This window comes from Stegostoma tigrinum, chromosome 7 (genome assembly GCF_030684315.1).
Source record: "Stegostoma tigrinum isolate sSteTig4 chromosome 7, sSteTig4.hap1, whole genome shotgun sequence".
In the NCBI taxonomy this organism is placed as follows: Eukaryota; Metazoa; Chordata; class Chondrichthyes; order Orectolobiformes; family Stegostomatidae; genus Stegostoma; species Stegostoma tigrinum.
The window spans coordinates 11,942,412-11,970,045 of record NC_081360.1 but is presented as its reverse complement, the minus strand read 5'-3'; the positions used below and the strand labels follow the sequence as shown (position 1 = coordinate 11,970,045).

The window sequence follows — 27,634 nt, the reverse complement described above, 5'->3', positions numbered from 1 at the left end:
CCAGAAATGCCCCTACTCACCATAATGGAGAACAAAGATTGCATCGAAACAGCAAAGGTTCAACATTTGCCTTGTGGAGTTGGAACAGGAACAGTCCCAGATCATTCCGTGTCTTGAGTTTATTTACCCGTGTCATTTCCTTGGGCCGATTCGTCTGACAACAATCGGCCTCAGTTTTGACATTTCCAATTTCCCTCACAGCTTTAATGGTTCTTTTGTTTTTTGGATGGCTGCCAGGGATGGGGTGAGCCAAATTCCAGCTTGCTTTCATGATCCTTTCGAGAGAAGACGTCCCTTTCCAAATGACCTGACACCAATGGTAAGGTCACGACCCCTCATTCTCGACTCCGCCTCTCTGCCGTGTCCATGGAGATCCTTCGGTCATCTGGATCGATTCAGATCAGGCTTACCTCCGACTTCTGACCAGGCCTCGCCCTTGACTTGTCAAGTCACCTCGCTGTCCGGATGGACCCACCACTAGGAGGCACTCTACGTGGGCACCAATCATCTGGTGGGCACCAAGCATCTGGTGGGCACCAAGCTTAGAAAGGCCTGCCTCAACAACCCCAACATCAGACGTGTAACGTGGACGCCAGTTGTGGAAAAGTAAGCTTTGGCCCTTCACTCCGAGAATACATGTGCATCTCTCTCTCTCACACACACACACACAAACAGGCAGCAGGGGCCGAGTTTGTGCATTCACTGAGACCCTTGTTTTGCTACAGTTGGTGGGGAATCAAAAAAACAACCGCAAGACCGAAGGTCGTCTCATTTGGTTCTGTCTTAGGCGGGGTTCTGTGCTGGGTCTCTCCAACAACACTCCCACATTTTACGACATCTCGCTCTCAGCACGGGCGGCTCAGTGATCACAGCGCCAGGGAGCCGGTTCGACTCCGAATGTGGGCAAGCGCCCGTGCGGAGTTTGCACGTTCTCCGTGTCCGTGCGGATGCTCCGATTTCCTCCCACCCTCTGAAGATGCGCGGTTTAGGTGGATTGGCCGTGCTAAATTAGTGGTAGGGCCTTGGGTGGTGTTGTAGAACAGAGGGACCTAGGGGTGCAAGTACATAATTCTTTGAAATTTGTGTCACGTATAGACAGGATGGTTAATAAGGCGCTTAGCACACTTGCCTTCATTGCTCAGTCCTTTGAGTATCGGAATTGGGGTGTCATGTTGAGGTTATACAGGATATTGGTGAGGCCTCTTTTGGAATACTGTGTCCAGCTCTGGTCACCCTGTTCCAGGAAGGATATTACCAAGTTAGAGAGGGTTCAGATGAGATTTACCAGGATGTTGCCGGGTATGAGTTATAAAGAAAGGCTGGACAGGCTGGGACTTTTCTTCACTGGAGCCTAGGAGGTTGAGATGTGACCTTATTGAGGTTTATAAAATCATGAGGGGTATAGATAGGGTTAATGGTAGGTGTCTTTTCCCTAGGGTGGGGGATTCCAGGACTAGGGGGCACACTTTCAAAGTGAGAGGAGAAAGACTTTTAAACAGCCATGGGGGTGAATTTTTTTACACAGAGGGCGGTTCGCTTATGGAATGAACTTCCTGAGGAATTGGTGGATGTAGGTAGAGTTAGATAAATACTTGCATGTGAAAGGTTTGGAGGGATATTGGCCAGGAGCAGGCAGATGGGACTAGTTTAGTTTGGGAACATGTTTGGCATGGACTGGTTGGACCAAAGGGTCTATAGGACCACTGTATGACTTGATGAAATGGCCCATAGTATCCAGGGATGTGCAGACCAGTGGATTAGCCATGGGAGATACAGGGTTATGGGTCTGGGTGGGATACTTTACAGAGGGCTGCTGCAGGTTCGGTGGGTTGAATCACTTCTTTTCGCGTTGTGGGTATTTTGTGATCCTAGTTTATATAGCACCTATCCCGACCCCAGAGCATCCCAAACAGCCAGCGAGGAATTCTGGAAGTGTAAGGCAGGAAAGGCAGCAACAAATCTGCACTCAGAAAGCCTAGTGTGATAGTGACTTGTCTTTTCTGATGTCAGTTGAGAGATAAATCTTGACTATGGCACTGAGGAAAATTGACCACAGTAGTACCATGAGATGATTCACATTGGAGGGGGAAGGAAAGGCTTTAGTTCAATGCCTCCTGTGAGAGGCAGTACCTTTGGCAATGCTGCACTGGGACCATAGCTTCAATTAAATGGGTCTTGAATATTGCCTCTATTCCAAGCATAACGCTGCGACATTGACCAGCATGGGCATTTCTCTAAAGGGACGTAGGGACTAGAATTGCTCTGATAGATGAGGGATGCTTTAACTGAACGGAGGTGAGTTTCTGCTGGTCAATCATTATGTTATTCATTGAATGACAGCATTGCCAACCAGCCCAGTGTTTATTGTCCATCCCTAGTTGCCTAGAGGGGCATTTAGGAGTCAACCACTTTGCTGTGGGTCTGGAGTCACATGTAGACCAGAGCAGGTAAGGATGGCAGTTTCCTTCCCTAAAGGACATTAAGTGAACCAGAGAGTTGGGAGCACATGGAATAGTTTGCCAGTGGTAGTCGTGGAAGCGGAGTCATTAGTGACATTTAAGCGACTGCTATGCACATGAACAGCTGTGAATTGAGGGGAATGTAGGTTAGGTTATTTTATTTTTGGATTAGGATTATTCCACAGCACAACATCATGAGCCGAAGGGCCTGTTCTGCGCTGTACTTTTCTATGTTTTATGTTCTATGGGTTTTTCCCCAACAATCGGCAATGGATTCACTGTCGTCATTAGACTATTAGTTCCAGATTTTTCTTGAATTCAAATTCCACTATCTACCATGGCAGGATTCAAACCTAGTCCCCCCACCGCACCCCCGCTCTGCAACAGGAACGATACCTGGGTCTCTGTATTAACGTTCCAGCACTAGGCCGTTGCCTCCCTGCCATATCCACAAAGTCTCAAAGTAGATCCCTGCTCTGTGCCAAATCACCACACCTCAGCTCGAAGACGGTCTGGCCGAATCTGGAAATGTCAGCTAAGGTCCCCACTCCCCGCCGTGTGCAGTGACCATTGGAAAACGTGGGGCTCTAGATATCCGAATGAGAATGGGGGTATTCCCAGCAGCGGGAGCAGAGCAATCCTGATGGGCTGAATGGCCTACCTCTGCTCCCCTATGAGTTATGGCCTCCACTCGTGATGGCGCCACTGAACGCAGCATTGAAATGGCCCTCAGGGTGTGGGCAGCCCGCAGCCACAGGGCCATGTCTGCAGCTGCGGGGGCAACATCTCAAAGCCGGGGCAGCCTTTCGACATGTGCAAACATGCTGAACCGGCCTTATTTTTAGCTCCCGTCTTTACTCTAATGTTTAGGTTAGTTGTGGATTTTTGGAGACCAGTAAAGGTCACAGAGACTTGCGAAAACTTTAACTTGGCCGTGTCGAGGTAACCAACACATTGTTCCAAGCCAGACCTTGGCTGAGGAGAGGCTTTGGTTTTACGACAGATTGCTTGACTTGGCCGGCTCTACCTTAGACACCCTTCAGAGGATGCCTTGAGTGAATTCACAGTCTAGACGAGAGCAGTTAGTTCCAAGGCGCACAATGATGCAGCAGTGTTATGCAAGCACAGTTTTGTTGACAAATGCCATGAGCTGAACTTTGGTATCTGCATGTTAATGCAGTAGGCCAGGAATCCTGTTTTGAGCTGCACAGAAAGAGATAGCAGATTATCACCCGGTGCTATTTATTGGGCCATCCCAAACCGCGATCACCAACAATTGCCCTGCTGCCCTTCCCTGCTGATAGTTGCCCCTTTGATGGGGTTGAGGAGCCCGCAATGGGATGGCACAGTGGCTCAGTGGTTGGCGCCGCCTCCTCACGGCGCCAGGGCTCAATTCCACCCTCGGGCGACTGTCTGTGTGGAGTTTGCACGTTCTCCCGTGTCTGCGCAGGTTTCCTCCGGGTGCTCCGGTTTCCTCCCGCAGCCACAAAGACACGCAGGTTAGGTGGATTGACCGTGGGAAACGCAGGGTCACAGCGACAAGTGGGACTGGGTGGGATGCGCTTCGGAGGGTCGGCGTGGACTTGATCGGCCCAACAGTCTCTTTGCATTCTGTGAACCGAGTACCAAACAGCTCGCTGTTTGCCTGCAAGTGAACAGCACAGCTCAGTGGTAATTGGCGCGGGGCAGCAGGCACATTAGGAGCAGGCCATTCGGCCCATCTGGACTGCTCCTGCCATTCAGTGGGGGGGATCACGGCTGATTGGCTTGTGGTCTCAACTCTACATTGCCGCCTAACCCTGGTCCACTCTCTCCACGTTAGTCAAGAACACAACTCCCACTGCCTCCAAAGTATGTCAATTGTCCTACCCCAACCGTGTTCCGGTGGAAGCCAATTCCAGGGACTCACAACCCTCTGAGAGAAAATCAAATCTCTCCTTGTCGCCATCTTCAGTGGATTTTTAAACCCGCCTTCCCCCTCCTCACTTATGGCCTTGGGGTATCTTGCTGCCACCGGCAAGCAGCGGGCAGGGATCCTGACGTCAACGGGGGCAAAAGAGGCCGTGGTGCATTTGCGTAGCGCCTCTTCCGAAGCACTCTGCCACTAACGAGGTGCTTCTAAAAGCCAAGGTGTCCTCTGTGGGCGCCGCAGGTGGCGCCCTGAGAATGGCTGCGCGACCTGATTTTTTTTTACTGTTTCACTGTTTCGAAAGGGCCAGGAATGCCCGGGGGGTGGGGGTGAAGGGCCCCCGTCCCTTCAAAACACAAAGGGCCCAATCTTCCACTGCCGCGTGTCCTTAACGTTTTTTTTGGTAATCTTCGTGATTTCCACCATCCTGCTGAAATCGACGGCACGCACGTCACGGCAATGGCCCTGGATTTAAAAAAAACCACGATTTGCATTTATGTAGCACCCGCCTTCGTGGAACGCCCGACAGCATCGGTAAGCAAACTTTGGGATTGAGACAGGCAAGCCGATAGACAATCGGAGTCACAGATCATAGAACCCCTACAGTGTGGGAGCACGCCATTTGGCCCATTGAGTCTACAGCGACACTCCAAGGAGCATCCCAAACTATTCAGTCCTATCCCTGCATTTTCCACGGCTAATCCACATCCCTGGACTCTTTGGGCCAACCTACCTCTAACCTGCCACACCTTTGGACTATGGGAGGAAACCGGAGAACCAGGGGGGGAACCCCCACAGACACGGGGAGAATGTGCGAGGGTGGGAATTGAACCTGGGTTCCTGGTGCCGTGTGGCAGCTGTGCTAACCACTGAGCCACCATGTGGCTTGGTCAAGGAGGCCAACTTCAAGGAATCCCATAAAACACTAGAGAGAGAGAGTTGGAGAGCTGGAAAGGTTTAAGAAGGGAACGTCAGACCTAGGGGCCTCAGTAGGTGAAGCAAGGACCCCGGGATGCTGGGGAAGTAAAGTGAAGAGCGTCACAGGTACCTCAGGAAGACCGCAGGCCTGGAGTTCACAGAAGAACGAGGCTACCGGGGGGTCCTGCAAACAGGGACAAGAGTATTAAAAGTGAGACGTTATTTAACGGGGAGCCCAAATAGCTTGGAGGCACAAGGGTGACAGGTGAACGAGCGGGACCTCAGTGTGGGTCAGGACATTGACACCTGGGTTTTTTTGGGTTTGCAGATGGTGGAAGGGCTCATCAGGATGCACATCGGTGGGTCTAGAAGAGGGAGAAAGGTATGCGCGGGGGGGTTTGGCAGCAACCGTGGAGATAGGGCTAGAGTCAGGTAGCGGTAGAAACAGGGAGACCTCAGTGAAGGGTGGATATGTAGTTAGGAGCATACCTCAGTATCGAATATGGTGCAAAAGTTGTTGAGCAGTCTGGTTCAGCCTCAGACAGGGTAGAGGTTGCTGGTTAAATGTCGGAAATGCCAGTGTGTGTTTCCCTCTTACCATACCACTGGTGCAGTCTGGCCAAGGCTCTGCTCCACTGAACCATCACTTTCTCAATTTAGAATTTCAGCACCATCGAGATAAAAGCCAATGGTCCGTCAGATTTTTTTTGAGGATTTTCTTTTTCAGCTGAATCAAGCACTGATTTTGTTTTGAGTGCTTTGTGTATGCAATCAGCCTGCGTTTCTTGGCTCCTCTTCAGTTCGCCGTCTCCCACGATGAAGGACAGATTTCCAAAGTGGATTCTCACAATCCCCGACGTTAAACCCCTGCTGTGCCGATTCGCTCCGCTGGTTCTTATTCCTCTTTAACTTCCTGCTGCCAGCCCACAGTCCTGACTGTGCTTCCCTGATCCCAAGCACAGGTGGGCAGTTTCCTGAGGAGCCATTGAGGAAGTTGGGCTTGAACTCATCGGGATTTAGAAGAATGAGAGGCGATCTTACTGATGCACGTAACATTCTTAGAGGACAGGGTGGGAGTGGATGGGGGTTGTTTCCCCTCGTGGGAGAGTCAAGGGCCAGAGGGTGTCCTCTCAGAATAAGGGGTACCTTTAAGACAGAATTGAGGGGGATTTTTTTCTCTCAGAGGGTAGTGAATCTGTGCAATTCTTCATTGAAGAGGCTTGTCGAGAATGGGTCATTAAGTAGATTCGAGTCTGAGGCAGATTTTTAATCAGTGAGGGAGTCAAGGCTTATAGGGAAAAGGCCTGCAAGTGGTGTTGAGGGTTCTCAGATCAGCCATGATCTCATTGAGGCTCGATGGGCTGAATGGCCTGACTTTGTTCCTGGTGTCTCATGGTTTCATATCTTCGTATCAGCTGTGAGCTTCAATATGCACCTGTCCATCCCACCATCCATGCCATTGGCATAAAATAATAGCTAAGGTCCTCAAACAGACCTTTTGGAAACGTGCCTGTCACATCCAGCCAATTGGCTTCACTCTCGCTTTATCCTTAGCCTCGCCTTCTTTGCCCCAATCGAATATCAACCCAAATCCCTAACTCGCTCCCTCTTTCCACTCTCCTCCCTCTCCCTCTCTCCATACTTCATGACACCATTGCCTTCCTCCTCCTCCTCATTCTCTCCCTTATTCCCGCACCACCCCAACCCACTTCCTGTTGTATAGAAACGGGTAAAAGAATATTAATGCGCTCATATTTCAGTCATCGTGTTGTACAGCACAGAATCAGACCCTTCGGTCCAACCAGTCCATGTTGAACATAATCCCAAACTAAACCCGTCCCACCTGCCTGCTCCTGTACCCATGTCTCTCCAAACATTTCTCGTTCATGTACTAATCCAAATGTCTTTAAAAGTTATAACTTTACCCGCATCCACCACTTCCTCTGGAAATTCATCCCACACACGAACCACTCTCTGTAGAAAATTGGCCATCATGTCATTTTTAAATCTTTCTCCTTAAAAATATGTCCCCTGATCTTGAAATCCCCCACACTAGGGGAAAGACACCCGCTATTCACCTTATCTATACCCCTCATGATTTTATAAACCTCAGTAATGTCACTTTTCAACCTCCTACTCTCTAGTGATAAAAAGTTGCACCCAGTCCAGCCTCTCTTTATAACTCAAACCCTTCATTCCAGGCAACGTCCTGGTGAATCTCTTCTGAACTCTCTCCAGCTCAGTAACATCTTTCCTACAAAAGCCCTGCCTCTTGTTCACTAACGTCCAACTGGGGTTCAGCGGCTGGCTGTCTGTTCAAGCCCCGCTCAGGGGCCTGAGCGCAGAAATCGACGCTGTCGCTCCAGGGCATGTTTCCTTTCACTGAGAAGTTAAATTAAAGCCTGTGTTTGCCCCCTCAGGTGGACGTAAAAGATTCTGTGGCTCCAATTAAAGACAAAGTCGGGTGAATCTGACAGCCATGCCAGTATCACCTCGCTAAACGCACATTACATCTTCGTGCTTCCATTTCCCTTTCTGCGGGAGGTTGCTCGTGAATACGTTGGCTGCTGCATTCCGCACATTACAGTCCGAGACTGCATTCCAAAGGTACTTTTGTGTAAAGTGTGCTAGGCATCCTGTGGTCATGACAGGTGCTATATAAATACAAGTCTTTGTTTTATCCCGAGTTTGTTTTATGCATGATGGAGCACCACCGCACACCGCACCCCACCACTCCCCCCCCCCCCCCCCGGCTTGGCCTTCTTTTTGTTTTTCATACCTTTCAGAGTCACACAAGATGCATGGAAACAGACCCTTCGGTCCAACTTGTCCATGCTGACTAGATATCCTAAACTGGTCTCATCCCATTTGCCAGCATTTGGCTCATATCCCTCTACCCATGTACCCATCCAGATGCCTTTTAAATGTTGTAATTGTATCTACATCCACCTCTGGCAGCTCATTCCATACATGCATCACCCCCTGCGTTGCCCTTCAGGTCTCCTTTACATCTTTCCCCTCTCACCTTAAACCTACTCCCTCCAGTCGGTAACACCGTTAGCCCAGGCAAGAGACCTTGGTTATTCACCCTATCCATGCCCCTCGTGATTTTATAAACTCTATAAGGTCACCCCCTCAGCCTCCGAAGCTCCAGGGAAAATAGCCCCAGCCTTTTCAGCCTCTCCCCTGTAGCTCAAACCCTCCAACCCCATCAACATCCTCGTAAATCTTTTCTGAACCTTTTCCATCCCACAGCAGGCAGACCAGAACTGAACGCAGCATTCCAAAAGTGCCCTAATTAATGTCCTGTACAGCTGCAGCGTGACCTCCCATTTTTGTGCCTCGTTGTTTGATTCGGTTCAGGTCTAATTCTTGTCTGAGACCATCTCCAAAGTGTATCTATTCCCCCTCCCCGGGAAAGGGCCTCCAAATGCTTAGGAGTTTGCCCATGGTGTGCCAGGTGAAAGAGACGTTTCTCCCAAGTTCAACAAAACCTGCTGAATGCAAAATGCCGCTGGTCTTCTTGAGTCAAATGCTACAAAGACCGTAGAGGCGTCTTCGCCAAGATCTTGTTACAACAACCACTGGTGTATTCTCAAGAACCACCGCAAGGCAGCTTGAGCTGCACCTTCATTTTTCCCCCCAATGTCTACCTTTTACTTTTCCTGTTTAGTTTTGGTTTTCTTTTTTTTTAATAGGTGTTCAAACACTGAGCAAATCTGTGTGCTCTACAAATCTGGCGGCCAACAAAAACAATCTGCAATAGGCTTGCAACATAGGTAAATATAGACTTTTCTACCTTGCATGTAGCTTCGTGCACGTACTGAGAATATACTTTAGAAACAGTCTTTGGAGAGAGTGCAGGGGTGATTTAGTGCAGTCGCGGCAGGCATGAGAGTTTTCGGTTGTGTATTTGGAGATTTGATGGCTTTTCCTGTTGTAGGTGAGAGTTACAGCTACTCTTTCTGACAGAGAGGTCAGAAGATACTACTCAGTTCTCTGGTTTGGAGGAATTATTGGCAGCACAATGCTCAGTAGTTCACAGCGCCAGGGTCCCAGGTTCGATTCCAGCTTCAGGTGACTGTCTGTGTGGAGTTTGCACATTCTCCCTGTGTCTGCGTGGGTTTCCTCCCACAGTCCAAAGATGTACAGGCTAGGTGGATTAGCCGTGCTAAATTGTCCGCTGGTATACAGGGCTATGCAGGTTAGGTGGATTAGCGATGGGAAGTGCAGGGTCACAGGGACTGGGCTGTGGGGAGCATCTGGGTGGAATGGTCTTTGGAGGGTCGGTGTGGACTTGATGGCAAGAATGGCCTGCTTCCACACTGTAGGGAATATTCAACTGTCTTCCAACTGCAGACAAATCTTCAAAATCAGACCATCAGACATCCTTGACACAGGAGGTGCTCCTGACACAGTCAAATCAGGAAGCTGTACCAAAGCATTACAGTCAGAGTTGCTGTAATGAAAGGTCGATGTTTTCCAAATTATGTGAGAATAGAAGGGTCACATGCTCGTCTCAGGGATAGGAGGAACTGCAGATGCTGGAGAATCTGAGATAATAAGGTGTAGAACTGGATGAACACAGCAGGCCAAGCAGCATCAGAGGAGCAGGAAGGATGACGTTTCGGGCCTAGACCCCTCTTCAGAAACGTCAGCCTTCCTGCTCCTCTGATGCTGCTAGGCCTGCTGTGTTCATCCAGTTCTACATCTTGTTATCTCACATGCTTGTCTACCTTGTTATGAAGTTAAAAGGTGAAAGATTGCTTCTCTCTGAAATATATCTTAGAATTCTGACAGTGTGGGAATCATGCCATTCCAGTCCACATTGTTCTCCAATAAAAAGCACCCCCCCTTCCATTCATGTGACCTTACATTTCCCATGGTTCATTCACCTAACTTGGGCACTATGGGGCAATTTAGCATGGCCAATCCACCTAACCTGCAGGTCTTTGGACTTTTGGAGGAAACTGGAGTACCCGGAGGAAACTTAAGCAGTCACGGAGAGAATGTGCAAACTCCACACAGACAGTTGCCTGAACGTGGAATTGAACCCAGGTCCCTGGTGCTGTGTGGCAGCAGCGCTAACCACTGAGTCACCGTGCCACCTAAATCTTCCAAGAGAAGCAAGCTTTCAACAGCAAAACCAATGTCAGAATGTGTCCCCTGTCAAAGGTGTTTGCGAAGTCAAGGACCTATCAGATTTCCAGCAGAGTAATGAATTGTACCTGAACATTTTCTCTCCAAGCTGACCAAGTTGTGAGTCATTTATAAAGTTAGAGGCCTGGGGAAAAGTGGGGTAATGTAAACCTACTGATTGGAAATAACTGTGTAAATAATTTAATAACCAGTAAAGAAAAAGCTTGTGTGGAAATGTAGTATAAGGAAGTTAGTACCTAAAGTGTTAACTGACGTCATGAGGTAAGCTCAGGATATGAAGGACTGTCCCCAGGAGGAGTTAACCAATCTGTAACGTGCTGTTACCCATGGTGTGTAGCAATCTTTCACTCACTGTTAATTTAAGCCTGATGTCTCAGAAGACACCATCGAGTATGTCAGACATAATGTAACTAACTATTGAGTGATATATAATGAACCCTGCGCACTGTTCGTCAGGATTGAGTCTATCTTCTCCCTAAGATTCCTTCCTCACTGGGCATCTTAGACTGTAAGGTGGGTTGAGAACAGTGAATCTATCCAATACAAAAGGTCTCCTTGCTGTAGGGAGAATTAAGGAGAGATTTAACAGCGCAGGTCCAAACTATGAGGGCTTTGATAGACTCGATAGAGAGAAAACATTTCTAGTGCTTTAGGGAGTGAGCAGCAAACACAGTTCAGCAATAATTAGCAAAACAAAATCGGATTCCAGTGGTAGATGAAGGGGATTTCTTTTCCTGCTTACACTGTTTTGCACAGCCTGAAAGGATGGTGAAAGCGGACTCGACAAGTCACAAGGGAACTGGATAAACCATCAAATGGAAAATCCTGTGGGACAATGGGGAGCAAACAGGAAGAATGGGACTAATTGGCTAATTCCTTGCCAACATGCCACACGGGAGGGCTTCAGACTCTAGGCATCATAAGGAGATACCAGGGCAAGCGAATAGCATCAGAGATAATGGGAACTGCAGATGCTGGAGAATTCCAAGATAATAAAATGTGAGGCTGGATGAACACAGCAGGCCAAGCAGCATCTCAGGAGCACAAAAGCTGACGTTTCGGGCCTAGACCCTTCATCAGAGAGGGGGATGGGGAGAGGGAGCTGGAATATATAGGGAGAGAGGGGGAGGCAGACCGAAGATGGAGAGTAAAGAAGATAGGTGGAGAGAGTATAGGTGGGGAGGTAGGGAGGGGATAGGTCAGTCCAGGGAAGACGGACAGGTCAAGGAGGTGGGATGAGGTTAGTAGGTAGATGGGGGTGCGGCTTGGTGTGGGAGGAAGGGATGGGTGAGAGGAAGAACCGGTTAGGGAGGCAGAGACAGGTTGGACTAGTTTTGGGATGCAGTGGGTGGGGGGGAAGAGCTGGGCTGGTTGTGTGGTGCAGTGGGGGGAGGGGACAAACTAGGCTGGTTTAGGGATGCAGTAGGGGAAGGGGAGATTTTGAAACTAGTGAAGTCCACATTGATACCATATGGCTGCAGGGTACCCAGGCGGAATATGAGTTGCTGTTCCTGCAACTTTCGGGTGGCATCATTGTGGCAGTGCAGGAGGCCCATGATGGACATGTCATCAAGAGAATGGGAGGGGGAGTGGAAATGGTTTGCGACTGGGAGGTGCAGTTGTTTGTTGCGAACTGAGCGGAGGTGTTCTGCAAAGCGGTCTCCAAGCCTCCGCTTGGTTTCCCCAATGTAGAGGAAGCCGCACCGGGTACAATGGATGCAGTATACCACATTGGCAGATGTGCAGGTGAACCTCTGCTTAATGTGGAATGTCATCTTGGGGCCTGGGATGGGGGTGAGGGAGGAGGTGTGGGGACAGGTGTAGCATTTCCTGCGGTTGCAGGGGAAGGTGCCGGGTGTGGTGGGGTTGGAGGGCAGTGTGGAGCGAACAAGGGAGTCACAGAGAGAGTGGTCTCTCCGGAAAGCAGACAGGGGAGGGGATGGAAAAATGTCTTGGGTGGTGGGGTCGGATTGTAAATGGCGGAAGTGTCGGAGGATGATGCGTTGTATCCGGAGGTTGGTAGGGTGGTGTGTGAGAACGAGGGGGATCCTCTTAGGGTGGTTGTGGCGGGGGCGGGGTATGTGGGATGTGTTGCGGGAAATACGGGAGACGCGGTCAAGGGCGTTGCGGGAAATACGGGAGACGCGGTCAAGGGCGTTGCGGGAAATACGGGAGACGCGGTCAAGGGCGTTTCCAGCCCAACCTTCAGTTCACCTGAGCCATCTCCAGCACATCCCTCACCTTCCTGGACCTCTCAGTCTCCATCTCAGGCAACCAGCTTGTAACTGATGTCCATTTCAAGCCCACCGACTCACACAGCTACCTAGAATACACCTCCTCCCACCCACCCTCCTGCAAAAATTCCATCCCCTATTCCCAATTCCTCCGCCTCCGCCGTATCTGCTCCCACGATAAGACATTTCACTCCCGCACATCCCAGATGTCCAAGTTCTTTAAGGACCGCAACTTTCCCCCCACAGTGATCGAGAACGCCCTTGACCGCGCCTCCCGTATTTCCCGCAACACATCCCTCACACCCTGCCCCCGCCACAACCGCCCTAAGAGGATTCCCCTCGTTCTCACACACCACCCTACCAACCTCCGGATACAACGCATCATCCTCCGACACTTCCGCCATTTACAATCCGACCCCACCACCCAAGACATTTTTCCATCCCCTCCCCTGTCTGCTTTCCGGAGAGACCACTCTCTCCGTGACTCCCTTGTTCGCTCCACACTGCCCTCCAACCCCACCACACCCGGCACCTTCCCCTGCAACCGCAGGAAATGCTACACTTGCCCCCACACCTCCTCCCTCACCCCTATCCCAGGCCCCAAGATGACATTCCACATTAAGCAGAGGTTCACCTGCACATCTGCCAATGTGGTATACTGCATCCATTGTACCCGGTGCGGCTTCCTCTACATTGGGGAAACCAAGCGGAGGCTTGGAGACCGCTTTGCAGAACACCTCCGCTCAGTTCGCAACAAACAACTGCACCTCCCAGTCGCAAACCATTTCCACTCCCCCTCCCATTCTCTAGATGACATGTCCATCATGGGCCTCCTGCACTGCCACAATGATGCCACCCGAAGGTTGCAGGAACAGCAACTCATATTCCGCCTGGGTACCCTGCAGCCATATGGTATCAATGTGGACTTCACCAGTTTCAAAATCTCCCCTTCCCCTACTGCATCCCTAAACCAGCCTAGTTCGTCCCCTCCCCCCACCGCACCACACAACCAGCCCAGCTCTTCCCCCCCACCCACTGCATCCCAAAACCAGTCCAACCTGTCTCTGCCTCCCTAACCGGTTCTTCCTCTCACCCATCCCTTCCTCCCACACCAAGCCGCACCCCCAGCTACCTACTAACCTCATCCCACCTCCTTGACCTGTCCGTCTTCCCTGGACTGACCTATCCCCTCCCTACCTCCCCACCTATACTCTCTCCACCTATCTTCTTTACTCTCCATCTTCGGTCCGCCTCCCCCTCTCTCCCTATTTATTCCAGCTCCCTCTCCCCATCCCCCTCTCTGATGAAGGGTCTAGGCCCGAAACGTCAGCTTTTGTGCTCCTGAGATGCTGCTTGGCCTGCTGTGTTCATCCAGCCTCACATTTTATTATCAAGCGAATAGCATCTTGGCAGGATGAGGGTGGGGGTGGGGGTACGGATGGTGGGGTTGGTAGGGGTGGGTGTGGGGATGGGGGTTGGGGTGAGGGGGGGTGGGTTGGGTAGTTTGAAGTTGACAGAGGTGAAAAGGTTTTATGACAGAACTCCACATCTCAAAGCTCTGAGGACACACCAGCCAGTGTAAAGATGAGGGTGAAATGCACAAGAGGTCAGATTTGGAGGAATGTAGAGATTTTATTTGTTGCGGGAAGTGGTGGAATTTGAACTTACAGGAGCCTGGTCCTAGGTTATGTGTGTTCAGCACTTTGAAGCACTTTAAACCCATTACTATAAGCTCTCACCTCACAAATGAGAGGGGCAATCCCTCTGAGACAAACTGATTCTCAGTTAGAACACTCACACACCTTGGATAAATAGATAATGCTCAGCAGACTGGCTGCGCTATGATGCATCTTTGTACTTATTCAATGCCAGACTCGTTCCAAAATGCCAAGTGACCATCGCAAGGGCAGTAACAGCGCTGGCAGTGGGTAGGAATCCAACTGTGGCATTTTGGGAAGGCACTCAGATGTCTTGCCTTTCTAAAGGAGAACATTTCAGAGTAAAGTTTTGAAGCAATGCTTTGATATTAATGGGATATTCCCTGGGGTTTGAAGGAGCTCAAGCAGTGGTGACGGGAAAGTAGAATTGTGTTTGTCATTCCTTCACAAATAACGGCTGTGCCTTTCACCTCCTGGTTAATTCTCTCCCTGAACCTCCCCACCTTTTCTCCCCTACCCTAAAACACTTCCAAACACCTCAAACAATCTTTACTCTCATGTGTTCTACAATAGATCCACACACAGGCTCAGCAGTTAACTTGACTTAGTTTTGTTCCTGTGAAGCAAAGGACATTTGACTGCATTAATGGCGCTGTGTAAATGCCAGTTTGTTGTTGTAGCATACTACCCTCCATACTTGTTGGCCTGAAGAATGTTCTCTTGGCCCTCTTTAAAAGCTCTTTGAACTCCTGGTTGAGGGGAAGAGCAACAATCTATGAGCACACTTAAAATGCCTCAGTATGTCACAGGACTTCACAATTTAACTTGTTGCTCATAAAGATCACCTTCAGGCTTCTGTTGGAGAAAGCTGGTCCAACCAGTTTAACTGATGTGATATCATTTGCCGAGATAGTAGGAACTGCAGTTGCTGGAGAATCTGAGATAATAAGGTGTAGAGTCGGATGAACACAACAGGCCAAGCAGCACCAGAGGAGCAGGAAGGCTGACGTTTCGAGCCTAGACCCTTCTACACTTTGTTATCTCTGATATCTGTCACTGATGCTTAACACAACACCCCTAAATTATGGACACAAACTTCTATGCAGTGTTGGCAGAGATAACACAGTGTGGAGATGGAGGAACACAGCAGGCCGAGGTGACATCAGAGGAGCAGGAAAGTTGGCGTTTCGGGTCAGGTCCCTTCTTCAGACCCAAAACGTCAACTTTCCTGCTCCTCTGGTGCTGCCAGGCCTGCTGTGTTCATCCACCTCCACACTATGTTATCTCTGACTGCAGCATCTGTAGTTCTTGCTATCTCTGAAATGTTGGCACATAGTGCAACACTGCACTGGAAATAATTTTAACAAATTCACAGGGATTTTTTATTCACTTCTGGGACATGTGCGTCACCTTGTGGGCCAGCCTAGTTGCCCTGGTGTTGGTGAGCTGCCTTCTTCAACCACTGCTGTTCCTGTGTTGTCGGTAGACCCACAACGCCCTTAGGGAGAGAATTCCAGGATTTTGACCCAGTGATACTGAAGGAACAATGATATATTTCCAAGTCAGAATTGTGAGTGGTCCTGCAGGTGGTGGTGTTCCCATGTATCTGCTACCTTTGTCTTTCTAGATGGAAGTGGTCGTGGGTTTGGAAGGTGTTACCTGAGGGTGTTTGGTGAATTTCTGCAGTGCATCTTGTAGATAGTACACATTGCTGCTACTGAGCGTCAGTGGTGGAGGGAGTGGATTCTTGTGCTTGTGGTGCCAATCAAATGGGCTGCTTCGTCCTGGATCCTTGTCCTTGTCAAGCTTCTTGAGTGTTGTTGGAACCAGGCTCATCCAGGCAAGTGGGGAGTTTTGAATCTCATTTCTGACTTGTGCCTTGTAGATGGTGGACAGGCTTTGGGGAGTCAGGAGGTGAGTTGCTCATTGCATTATTCTGACATGGCCTTGCAGCCAGGTGATGTGCTGGTTCCAGTTGAGTTTTTGATCAATGATAAATCCCAAGATGTTGATAGTGGGGGATTCAGTGATGGTAACATCATTGAATATGAAAGGGCAACAGTTAGATTGTCTCTTATTGGTGATGGTCATAGCCTGGCATTTGTGTGGGGCGAATGCCAGTTGCCAGCCCAAGCCTGGATATTGTCCAGATCTTGTTGCATGTAAACATGGGCTGCTTCTGTGTCTGAGGAGTCACGAATGGTGCTGAACACTGTGCAATAATCAGCAAACATCCCCATTTCTGGCCTTATGGTGGAGGGAAGGTCATTGATGAAGCAGCTGAAGGTGGTTGGACCTAGGACACCACCCTGAGGAATTTCTGTCCAGATGTCCTGGAGCTGAGATAACTGACTTCCAACAACCACAACCATCTTCCTATGTGCCAGGTATGACTCCAACCAGCAGAGATTTAACCCCTGAAACTCATTCATTCCACTTTTGTTAGGGGTCCTTGATGTCATTCTCAGTCAAAAGTGGCCATGAGCTCGAGGGCTGTCACTCTCACCTCACCTCGGGAATTGAGCTCTTTTGTCCCTGTTTGAACTAAGGCTGTAGTGAGGTCAGGAGCTGAGTGGCCCTGGCACAACCAAACTGGGCGTCACTGAGCAGGTTATTACTGAGCAGAGGCTGCTTGGTCGCGCTGTTGATGACATCTTCCATCACTTTACTGATGATTGAGAGTAGACAGATGGCATCGTGTTTGGCCAGGTTGGGTTTGTCCTGCTCTTTGTGTACAGGACATACCTGAGAAATTTTCCACATTGTACGGTCTGCGACAGTGCTATCGCTGCACTACAATGGCTTGGCTAGGAGTGCAGAATGTTTTCATTCACTCGTGGAATGTGGGCTTTGCTGCCTGTCCCACATTCCTAGTTGCCTTTTGAGGAGGTAGTGATGAGTTGTTCTGGAGAACAAGTCTTCAGTAGTATTACTACAATCTTGTCAGACCCTGTAGACTATAGGACACAAGATAGAAGTTGGTAAAATGTAGAGGAATGTAATAGGGTATTGCACTACAGCACAGAAACACCCACGCCATTCAGCCCCTCAGATTTATGTTGTGCTCACTCTTTCCATGAGACTTCTCACATTTCTATCTCATCTGAAGCTATTGGTGTATTCCTATACTCCTTGTTTCAGTCCTACCCCAGGTCTCCACCTGGAATTCTTTCTCTGGTGACATCATTGGTGCTGCTTCCCTCTTTCATTTGGAATTGGAAAAGTTGATCAATTTCCCTTCAGTTTCCACCCCTCTATCACCTTCACCTGGTCCACCTCTGACTCCCTGCTTCCCTTTCTTGACATCTCTGTGTCCATTTCTGGGGATAGGCTGGCCACTAATATATCCCCGATAAAGCCACCGACTCCCACAGTTACCTGTACTGTACGTCCTCACACCCTGCTTCCTGTAAAGACTCTATGCCATTCTCCCAGTTCCTCCTGACTCCGTCACATCAGTTCTGATGAGGCCAACTTCGACAAGGGGGCCTCGGTAATGTCCATCTTCTTCCTCAACCGAGGACTTCAACAACCACCCCCCCTCCCCACCCACCATTGTCGACAGGTCCCTGACCCATCTCCCTCACTTCTGCCCCCACCCTTCTCTTCCCTCCCGCAACAGCGATAGGGCCCCCACTCCTCACCCTCACTTACCGTTCCCCACAGCAATACACGTCCTAAGGATTGCAAGCTGCCATTTCTGCCAGCTGCAGCCAGACGCCACCAACAGACACAAGTTTTCCCCCTCCTCTCCCTTGTCAGGATTGTCCACTCCTCCACAAAAACCAAAAAAAGCTGCAGATGCTGTAAACCAGGAACAAAAACAAAGTTGCTGGAAAAGCTCAGCTGGCCTGGCAGCATCTATGGAGGAGACAACAGAGTTAACGTTTCAGGTGCAGTGACCCTTCCTCAGAACACGTTCTGTGTGCTAACCACTGAGCCACCCTAAAAGCTGGCCTGCCCAGAGACACCCACATCCTGATGAATGAACACATAAAGACAAATCTGCGAGGTTGAGGGTTCCAGATGCTCACTGCCCACTGGGTATGCAAGGCTTCTCATGAACTCCCTGATAGATTTTTGTTTTCAAATGAGTGTCTTATATTTCCGGCCTCTGGCATCTCTGTCACAAATGGAAACATCTCCACGTTTACCCTACTGAATCCACATTCTTAATAACTTTGAACAAGTCAACCCCCAATCTTCCCTTTCTTACGCTAAATTGTTCACTGAATTCTGATCGGAATAGCCACTCAGTTCAGGAGCTGTTCTCATAAACAGTTAATTGATCCTTCTCTAGTGCTTTTCTTACAATGGAAGAACTCGAAACAGCACACAGCATCCAAGGCTCACATGCCCTCTCTCCTTTTCAATCCCATTCCTCTCAAAATGAATCCAGTGTCTAGTTTATGTTTCAATGAAATAGTTATCAGTGCATTCCAGCAGACAGGGCCTATCATGGAGCCTTCTCTTGAGTATAGGATGTTCCTGCTCAATGTTTACAGAACCTCAGGCGAAGCTGGAAGCAATTATCACAAACAAATACAGGTTTTGCGCTGAATGACAGTTACCACTCTAACACTGGAGGCAGCCAGCGGTTTTGGGAAGGCACAGTGCAGAAGACAGGGCTTTCTGTGTGTTTAACACTCGAGGGGACATTGTCCACAGGAAGCTGATGTCATACCGACAGAGGGACAACGTTGGAAAATGCTATTATCGACGGAAAGTGGAAATTGTTGGATAATTAAGCCGTCTCTCATTTGGCAGAGCCCTCACCTCTGAGTCAGCAAGTTGAAGAGTTCAAATCCCTACTCCCGAGCCCGGAGAGCGAAGTAGCCGCGCTGGAAGCTTTGCCCTTTGAACCCCTTGTCAGATGGGATCTGGACAATCCTGTGGCACTATTTGACAGTGGATTAGGAGAGCTCTCCACTGCTGTCTCAGCCAATATTCCTCCCTCAGCCCAAATCACAAGAACATAATGCCCGGCCATATCTCAGTGCCGTTTTCGGGATTTCTCCATATGCTAATTAGCTGCCATTCTCTCCTGCCTGGCAACAATGCCTACGCTTTGAAAACCCACTCTGCCAGCTGTAAAGCACTCTTGGGGATGCCCTGAAGTTGAGGAAGGCGCTACAGAAATGCAAGTATTTCTTTTGAATATCAGATGCAGGCAGTCTGCCAAAACCTCCAGGTTATATGGCTCTCCATTTGAGTTGCATTTGCTAGACAATTATTTCGGTGGTTCCCCTCACTGAGTAAAGTAATTTGTTTCATTTAAGCATCTGCTTGGACCAGACCTGGAGTGCAGGGGCCGGGGAAGTGGAGGGAGTGCGGTATAGATTTGCAGAAACTATGCCTGACTGCAGGGCTTAAGTTACAAAAAGAGGTTCTCTGGAATTTAAAACATTAAGGAGTAATTTGATTTCAGGATAGGAGAGGGAAGTGGTAAAGTATATAGGGAGACACTGGGGACCAGTGCAACTTAGTCAAAAAAATTAGAGTCAAACCTTTCATTAAGAAACATGTCCACGCGCAAAGTTTGACAGATGTTGGAACAGGCATAGAATTTAACGTAATGCTCAATTCTTATTGAATTCTGTAAGGCATGCTTTTAAGGGATACAGAGCAAAGACAGGAATATGGCATTATCAGCCCTGATCTTGTTGAATATTAGAATAGGCTTGAGGGGGCTGAATGGCCTCCTCTTGTTCCTGTATTCCTTTAATCTGCAGAAAGGCTGTGTGCGTTAGCTTGGTCACTGAGGAAGCATGTGAAGTGTGGTTGTAAAGGATTGAATAATGATTTTATGGGATAGGAATTCTGACAGGCAATTACCTCAGTCTGTACAACCATTGTATCTGAACAAGCAAAGAACTGTGGGTTCCCGATTGGATACTGGTGATATCATGTCTTGCACAGTGAGACAGACTATCTTTCCCTGTCTATGATTGTCTCAACACATTTTCAACTCAAGATCATAGCACTGCTGTACTCGGAATCGGTACAATTATACATCTGCATTGGTTCTGATTCTAATTGTGTCTGCATTGCATAAGTTTCATCCTTGTGATCCAATTTCTCTCATCAATCTCTCCCATCTGGAACATCCTACAACCCTCCAATCTCTACTTTCTTCCAATTACGTCCTCAACTTGCATCATTTCATCATTGGTGGATGTATCAACAAATATCTAGGCGCTTAAAGAAGTGACAACACGGAAGTTGCCCATTCACCCATCAACTCCACACTAGTTCTCTTAAAAGCAAACCAGATACTTTTCTTCCTGGACTACATTGCTTTGGATTTGTCTGGATCATGTGCCCAAGAAATTTTCTTTTGAAACCCTATGATCATTTCCTCACATCTCTCCCTTCACCTCTTCCACAAAACCTTAAATCTGTGCCCCTTCATTTTTCCTCTGTTAGCCACTAAATACTCTTCATCAAGCTTTTTACCTCTGTTCCTCACTTTCACCCACATCCTGTTGGAATTTTTATGGGTTTCCAATGAGATTGCCACTCACGCTTCTAAACTCCAATGAGTACAATCCTAGCCGACCCAGTTTCTCTTCGTACGTCAGTCTTGCCATCCCAGGAATCAGTCTGGTAAATCTTCGTTGAACTCCCTGCATAGCCAGAACATGCTTCCTCAGATAAGGAGACCAAAGCTGCACACAATACTACAGGCATAGCCTCCTCACCAAAGATTAGATTCCCTACAGCGTGGAAACAGGCCCTTCGGCCCAACAAGTCCACACCGCCCTTTGAAGCATCCCATCCAGGCCCATCCCCCCATAACCCTGAACACTACGGCAATTTAGCATGTCCAATCCACCTAGCCAGCACATCTTTGGACTGTGGGAGGAAACCGGAGCATACGGAGGAAACCCACACAGACAAGGGGAGAATGTGCAAACTCCACACAGACAGTCGCCTGAGGCGGGAATCGAACCCGGGTCCTTGGCGCTGTGAGGCTGCAGTGCTAACCACTGAGCCACTGTGCCACCCCATGGCAGTATATAATTGCAGCAAGGCAACTCGGCTCCTATCCTTGAAACCTCTCGCTATGATGGCCAACACACCATTTGCCTTCTTCGCCAGCTGCTGCAGCTGAGTGTTTATTTTCTGTGACCGGTGTAGAAGGATACCCGGATCCTGTCGCACCTCGCTCTTTCCCAATCTATCAACAAACGCAGTAATCTGCCTTGATTTCTGAAGATGGGTCCCGACCTGAAATGTTAGCTTTCCTGCTCCTCTGACGCTGCCTGGCCCGCTGTGTCCCTCCAGCTCCACACTGCGTTATTTGCCATCCTGATTTTGCTACCAAAGTGGTTATCCACATTACGTTATATCTGCTAAACGTTGCCCATTCACTGTACCTAGGCATATGACACTTGATAGCACTGTCAATAACACCTTCCATCATTTCACTGGTGATCAGGTATGGACTGATGGGGTGCGAATTGGCCAGGTTGGATTTTTCCTGCATTTTGTTTTGTGTACGGGGCATGTCTGGATAATTTTCCATATTGTCGGGAAGATGCCTGTGCTGTAACTGTGCTGGAAGAGCTTGGCTTGGGGAGCGGCAAGTACTGGAGCACAAGTCTTTGGTGCTATCGTTGGAACATTGCCAGGGCCCCCATAGCCTTTGCAGCGCCCAGGGCCTTCAATTGTTTCGCGATATCGCGTGGAGTGAATTGAATTGGGCAAAGTTAGGGAATGCCATGGACCTTAGAAAAATCGTCCTGTCAGCATTTCTGTAGCGAATGCTTCAACCCTATCATTGGTATGACCCTCACTTTCCACTTGGGGACCCTGCAGCCCTCTGGACTCAATATTGAGTGCAATAATTTTAGGGCCGAAACTCTCCCACGTCCCAGTCCCCCACCCCACACACGAGGCCTTGTTACCACATAGCCGGCCACTACATATCCCCTGTTGTTAGTCACTAACAGTCCCCATTACCAACTATTGACCCTCTCAGCCTGATCGTTAGCAACTCCTTCATCTGTCCAACTGTCTTTCTCTCTCTTTGGGCTCTATCCTAACATCTACTCCCTACCCCACCCACCTCCCTATTTTCTGTACATAAACTGACATTTTCCCAGCCACCATCAATTCTGAGGAAGGATCACCGGACCCGAAACTTTGACCCTGTTTTCTCCTCCGCAGATGCTGTCAGAGCTGCTGAGCTTTTCCAGCAACTTTGTTCTTGCTCCCAATTTACAGCATCCACAGATAACAAGGAGTAGAGCTGGATGAACGCAGCAGGCCAAGCAGCATCACAGGAGCGTGACGCTGCTTGGCCTGCTGTGTTCATCCAGCTCTATACCTTGTTATCTCAGATTCTCCAGCATCTGCAGTTCCTGCTATATCTGTGACAGCATTCGCAGTTCTTTTGGTTTTTATCGGTGTGGACATGCTGGGCTCCCGCGTTGTTGAAGATGGGGATATTTGTGGAGCCTCCAATGGGTTAGTTAATTGTCCACCAGCATGGCTGGGTGTGGCAGGACTACAGAGCTTGAATCTGATCCATTATTCATGGGAATCGCTTAGCCCTGTCTATTGGACGCCATTTTGGATGTCCTCAGGCTACCGAAATGGCCGGAGCAGTGCAAGTCTTAGGCCCTCAGATTACCTTATTTCACTCTGAGCGTGGTGTAATTGTGATCTGACAGATCAGATAGCCTGTTGTTCGCAGTATTAACTGACCTGAGACAGGTGAACAATCACAGGTCACAGCACCATCTCCATCGCTTAATTCCTTTTTTCCTTTATTCATTCACGGGATGAGGGTATCACTGGATAGGTAACATTTATTGCCCATCCCTAATTGCCCAGAGCGCAGTGAAGAGTCAACCACATTGCTGTGGGTCTGGCGTCACATGTAGGCCAGACCAGGTAAGGATGGCAGTTTCCTTCCCTAAAGGACATTAGTGAACCAGATTGGTTTTTCCAACAATCAGCAATAGATTCACAGTCATCATTTGACTCCTAATTCCAGATATTTCTTGAATTCAAATTCCACCATCTGCCGCGGCGGGATTCAAACCTAGGACATTATCTGGATCTCTGGAATAACAGCCCAGTGATAACACCACTAGGCCATCACCTCCCCTCAAACAAAACAAAATACTGCGGCTGCTGGCGATCCAAAATAAAAACAGAAAGTGCTCGAGAAACTGGGCAGGTCTGGAGGTATTGGGGAGAGAGAAATGGAGTTAGTGTTTCTTCAGAGTTGAAAGGGGCTGAAAAATGGTGTGTTTTCACATTGTTGAGAGAGGAGGTGAGTGGAGCAGAATGTGAGGGTGCCCAGAGCAAAAGACAAGGGGCATGTTAATGGTGATCAAGGAGTGATAGAGATGTAAAATAGGAGTAAATGACAGGTGTGGGATGGAGAAAATGGGTCTCCTTTGCTGACAATAAAGCTAATAAAACGCAAAGGAGATGATGATGGTGGGTTGGCTCAGTGGTCAGCACTGCTGCCTCACGGTGCCAGAGGCCTGGGTTCGATCCCACCTTCAGGCGACTGTTTGCACATTCTCCCCATGTCTGCGTGGGTTTCCTCCGACAGTCCCAAAGATGCGCAGGTTAAGTGGGTTGTCCTTGGCAAATGCAGGGTTATACAGGGATAGGCCTGGACAGGACGCTGTTCAGAGGGCTGGTACAGGCTTGATGGGCTGAATGGCCTCTGAGTCATGCTGTGAAGTTGTGGAATTCAGTACGGAGACCTCAAGGCCGGAGTGGGGACTGAGGTGTTGTTGTTCCAGCACGCATTGAGCTTTATCGTAGCAGGTCAAGGATGGAAACATTAGCCTGGGAGCAAGATGTCCTGTTGAAATGGCAGGCAACTGGAAGGTCAAGTTCATTCCTGTCGACAAAACAGAGATGTTCCTCAAAACAGCCACCCAAATTGTATTTGGTTTCGCCAACCATAAAGGAGATCACACTGTGAGCAGCAAGTGCAGCACACTGGATCGAAAGACAACCAAGTGAAATGCTGCTTCATCTGGAAGCTGGGTTCAGGGGCTTGGGCAGTAAGGAGGTGAATGCGCAGATTTACACAGGCTGGAATTGTGAGGAGAGGTGCCGGGGTCTGGTGAGTGAGGAAGCATTCGCAGCGATGGAGGAGTGGAACGGGATGTCACGGAGGGAACAGTCCCTGCAGGATGCTGATGGTGGAGGGGAAGGCGAAAAGTGGTGGCATTCTGTTGGAAGTGGTCAAAATGGTGATCTTTTGCATGTGGTGTGGAAGCAGTGGTGTGGTGGTGGGTGTGGAGGGTCAGCCTCTCAGTGTTCTGGGGACAGGGAAAGGGTTGAGGGCAGAAATGGGGGAGTTAGGGTGGTGCAAGGATTTCCACATCTCTATCACTCCTTTATCACCATTAGCACTCCCTTTGTCTTTAGCTCTGGGCACCCTCACCATCCATCCCATTCACTCCTCTAACAACACTCCTCTTCCCAACACTGTCAACTGCATTAAATCCAGCATTGTCAAGCCCCTCATACTGGCTTCAAACTGGATCCTGTTTCTTTCTCCACAGATGCTGCCAGACCTGTTGGATTTCTGCAGCGTTCTCTATTTTTATAGCACCACCACCTGGCCTAGGGGAGGGCCACCTCAGCTTCAAGTACAGAAAGTGTTGTCATGGTCACAGTCAGTAAGTGGTACGTTTGACGTAGGGAGTCATGGAGTTGTACTGCATGGAAACAGACCCTTTGGTCCAACTCGTCCATGCCGACCGGATATCCCAAATTAATCTTGTCCCGTTTGCCACCGTTGGGCCCATATCCCTTCATGTGCCCTTTTAAAATAATTGTACCAGCCCTCCACCACTTCCTCTGGCAGCTCATTCTATACATGTATCACCCTCTGTTTGAAAATGTTATGCTTTAGGTCCCTTTTAATTCTTTCCTCTATCACCTTAAACCCATGGCCTCTAGTTCTAGACTCCCCAACCCTGGGGAAAAGACCTTGACTATTCACCCTATCCACGCACCTCATGATGTTATAAACCTCTATAAGGTCACCCCTCGGCCTCTGACGCTCCAGGGAAAATAGCCCCAGCCTATTCACCTTCTCCCTATAGCTCAAACCCTCCAACCCCATCAACATCCTTGTAAATCTTTTCTGCACCCTTTCGAGTTTTATGACATCTTTCCTATAGCAGGGAGACCGGAACTGAAAACAGTATTCCAAAAGTGGCCAAGCCAATGCCCTGTACAGCTGCAGCATGACATCTCAACTCCCAATGCACAGACCAGTAAAGACAAACAGACCAAACACCTTCTTCACTACCCTATCTACATGCCACTCTACTTTCAATGAACTATGAACATGCACCCCGAGTTCTCTTTGTTCGGCAGCAATCCCCAGGACCTTGTGTCCATAATGTAGTGTCACAAATCAGCAACACACAGCTAATGATTTTGCACCAACACAGTTGTACAACCAATCAGAGAGGCCAGCTCACCGAAGGTCTGGGGAAACCTCTCAGGTTTATGAGTATTCAATTGGGACAGTGAGTTAGAGAGGCTCAGAGGTGTGATGACAGAATTCCAGAGCTTGGGGATCCTATGGCAAATCTGACTCCCTTTTAAATAACGTAAGACATAAGGAGTAGGCCATTCAGCCCATTTACTCGTCCATAACAGGGGGATGAATAAGAACATTTCCTACTGCCCTATCCTCCAACATCCCCACAGCCCACCATCATCTACCAGGAACCCCCATCCCACCCTCATTTTACTTCAGGGAGGGAGCGCAGTTACATGACTATCCCTGCCAGTTGGGGACAGTATACCCTCAGGGATAGGACTCATGTGGTGTAGCAGTGGTGTCGACTGCTGTCTCCGGGCCAGGGAGTCTGGGTTCAAATCCCATCTCCCCCAGACATGTGTCAATGTTGAACAGGACAATTAAAGACATATCAACCCTCAGAAATGCCAGAGATTGGAATTGCAAGGGTGCTACCAGTTCTTGTGATGAACACAGGACCTCCATCATTCAATGCTGGCCATGGAAGGACAACCACAGACAGCAATACTATGATTACCAACCTTCTCAACGGATAACACTGGGAGAGTCTTACTGGATGGAGAAGGGAATTGGAATAAAGGAGGAAAGAAAAATCAAGCTAAACGAAAGATGATGGTGTAGTGGGGACATCACTAAGACTCGCAGTCCAGGAGGCCCAAGCTATGGCCTGGTTTGAATCCCACTATGATAACTGATGGGATGTGACTTCGATGAATGTAGTTGGAATTGACAGCGAGTCTATTAACCATGAAACAATCATTAATTTTTTGTTAATAACTCAGGCTGGTCCCCTAATATCCCTCAGCGAAGGATATTGGCTGTCCTTACCTGGTTTGGCCTACGTGTGACTCCAGACCCACAGCAATGTAGCTGACTCTTAATGGAGCAATTATGGATGAGCAATGGTATCTTTCCCAGAAAGCACTCTGTTAACAAATCTGTCCATAAGACTTCCCCTGAATGGAGGGCGAAGGGAAGGTTACAATTAGCTGTAAGGATCTCCACAAAACGTGCAATTGTATTCTACCGAAAGAAGCCCATCAGCCCAGCTGAGAGGTGGGGCTTGTCACTGTTTCTGGCAGATATTTGCACAGCGGAAACCTCTTGGGATTTTTATGCCTAACGATTAATTCTGTTCAACAATAAAATACAAGTTTGTTTTGCAAAAGAATTTGTGTGGATGTATGCGTCTGACCACAGCAATTATTCATTTGTCCATGTGTATGATGTCCCTATATAATGCAATGCCTACTTTCGCAATGCTCAGCAGCACACAAATTTCAAGAACGTTTGAGGTTTTTCAGGCAAATGCCTTACATTCCCTACCCGTCCCCTTCCGACTCCTCCCGACCTCTGTGTGCACTCTCCGTCTGAGAAACGAGGGGAAGGCTTGCATTCAGATGGCGCCTTTCATGGCCTGAGGACATGCCTAGGCATTTCAGAGATGATTAAACGCCTCTCCCCCAAACCGTAGACTCTGTGGTCAGGCAGGAAATTCAGAAACAGTGGACGTGTGCGCAAGACCCCGTAAACAGCGATTTGATCTTTTGCTGGGTCATCCATTCCTGCGGTGTGCAGTCAAACTGTAAGATGTTGAGCAGGACACACAGTGGGGGTTGGTGCGCGGCAGGGGGAGGTGGGTGATGCCCCGTTTTCCTTCAGCATGCAATAACGGGATCTGTGACATCCATCCAAGATAGCAGCCAGGAGCCTTCAGTGTAAAATCTTGTTCAAAAGGTGGGCACTGCTCACAGTGC

The 27,634-nt window shown here is 48.9% G+C and overlaps 1 long non-coding RNA gene across 2 annotated transcripts; it reads left to right on the top strand.

Annotated features, from left to right (window-relative positions):
- Positions 1-511: 511 nt before the first annotated feature.
- LOC125453825 (uncharacterized) lies at positions 512-26,970 on the top strand. 2 transcript variants are annotated; one of them, XR_007247860.2, is made up of 4 exons: positions 512-606; positions 7,707-7,893; positions 8,985-9,065; positions 24,883-26,970. It is a non-coding gene; the product is annotated as an uncharacterized LOC125453825 (long non-coding RNA). The 2 variants fall into 2 exon arrangements; XR_007247861.2 differs by lacking the exon at positions 512-606 and adding an exon at positions 3,846-3,958.
- The last annotated feature ends 664 nt before the right edge of the window (positions 26,971-27,634 follow it).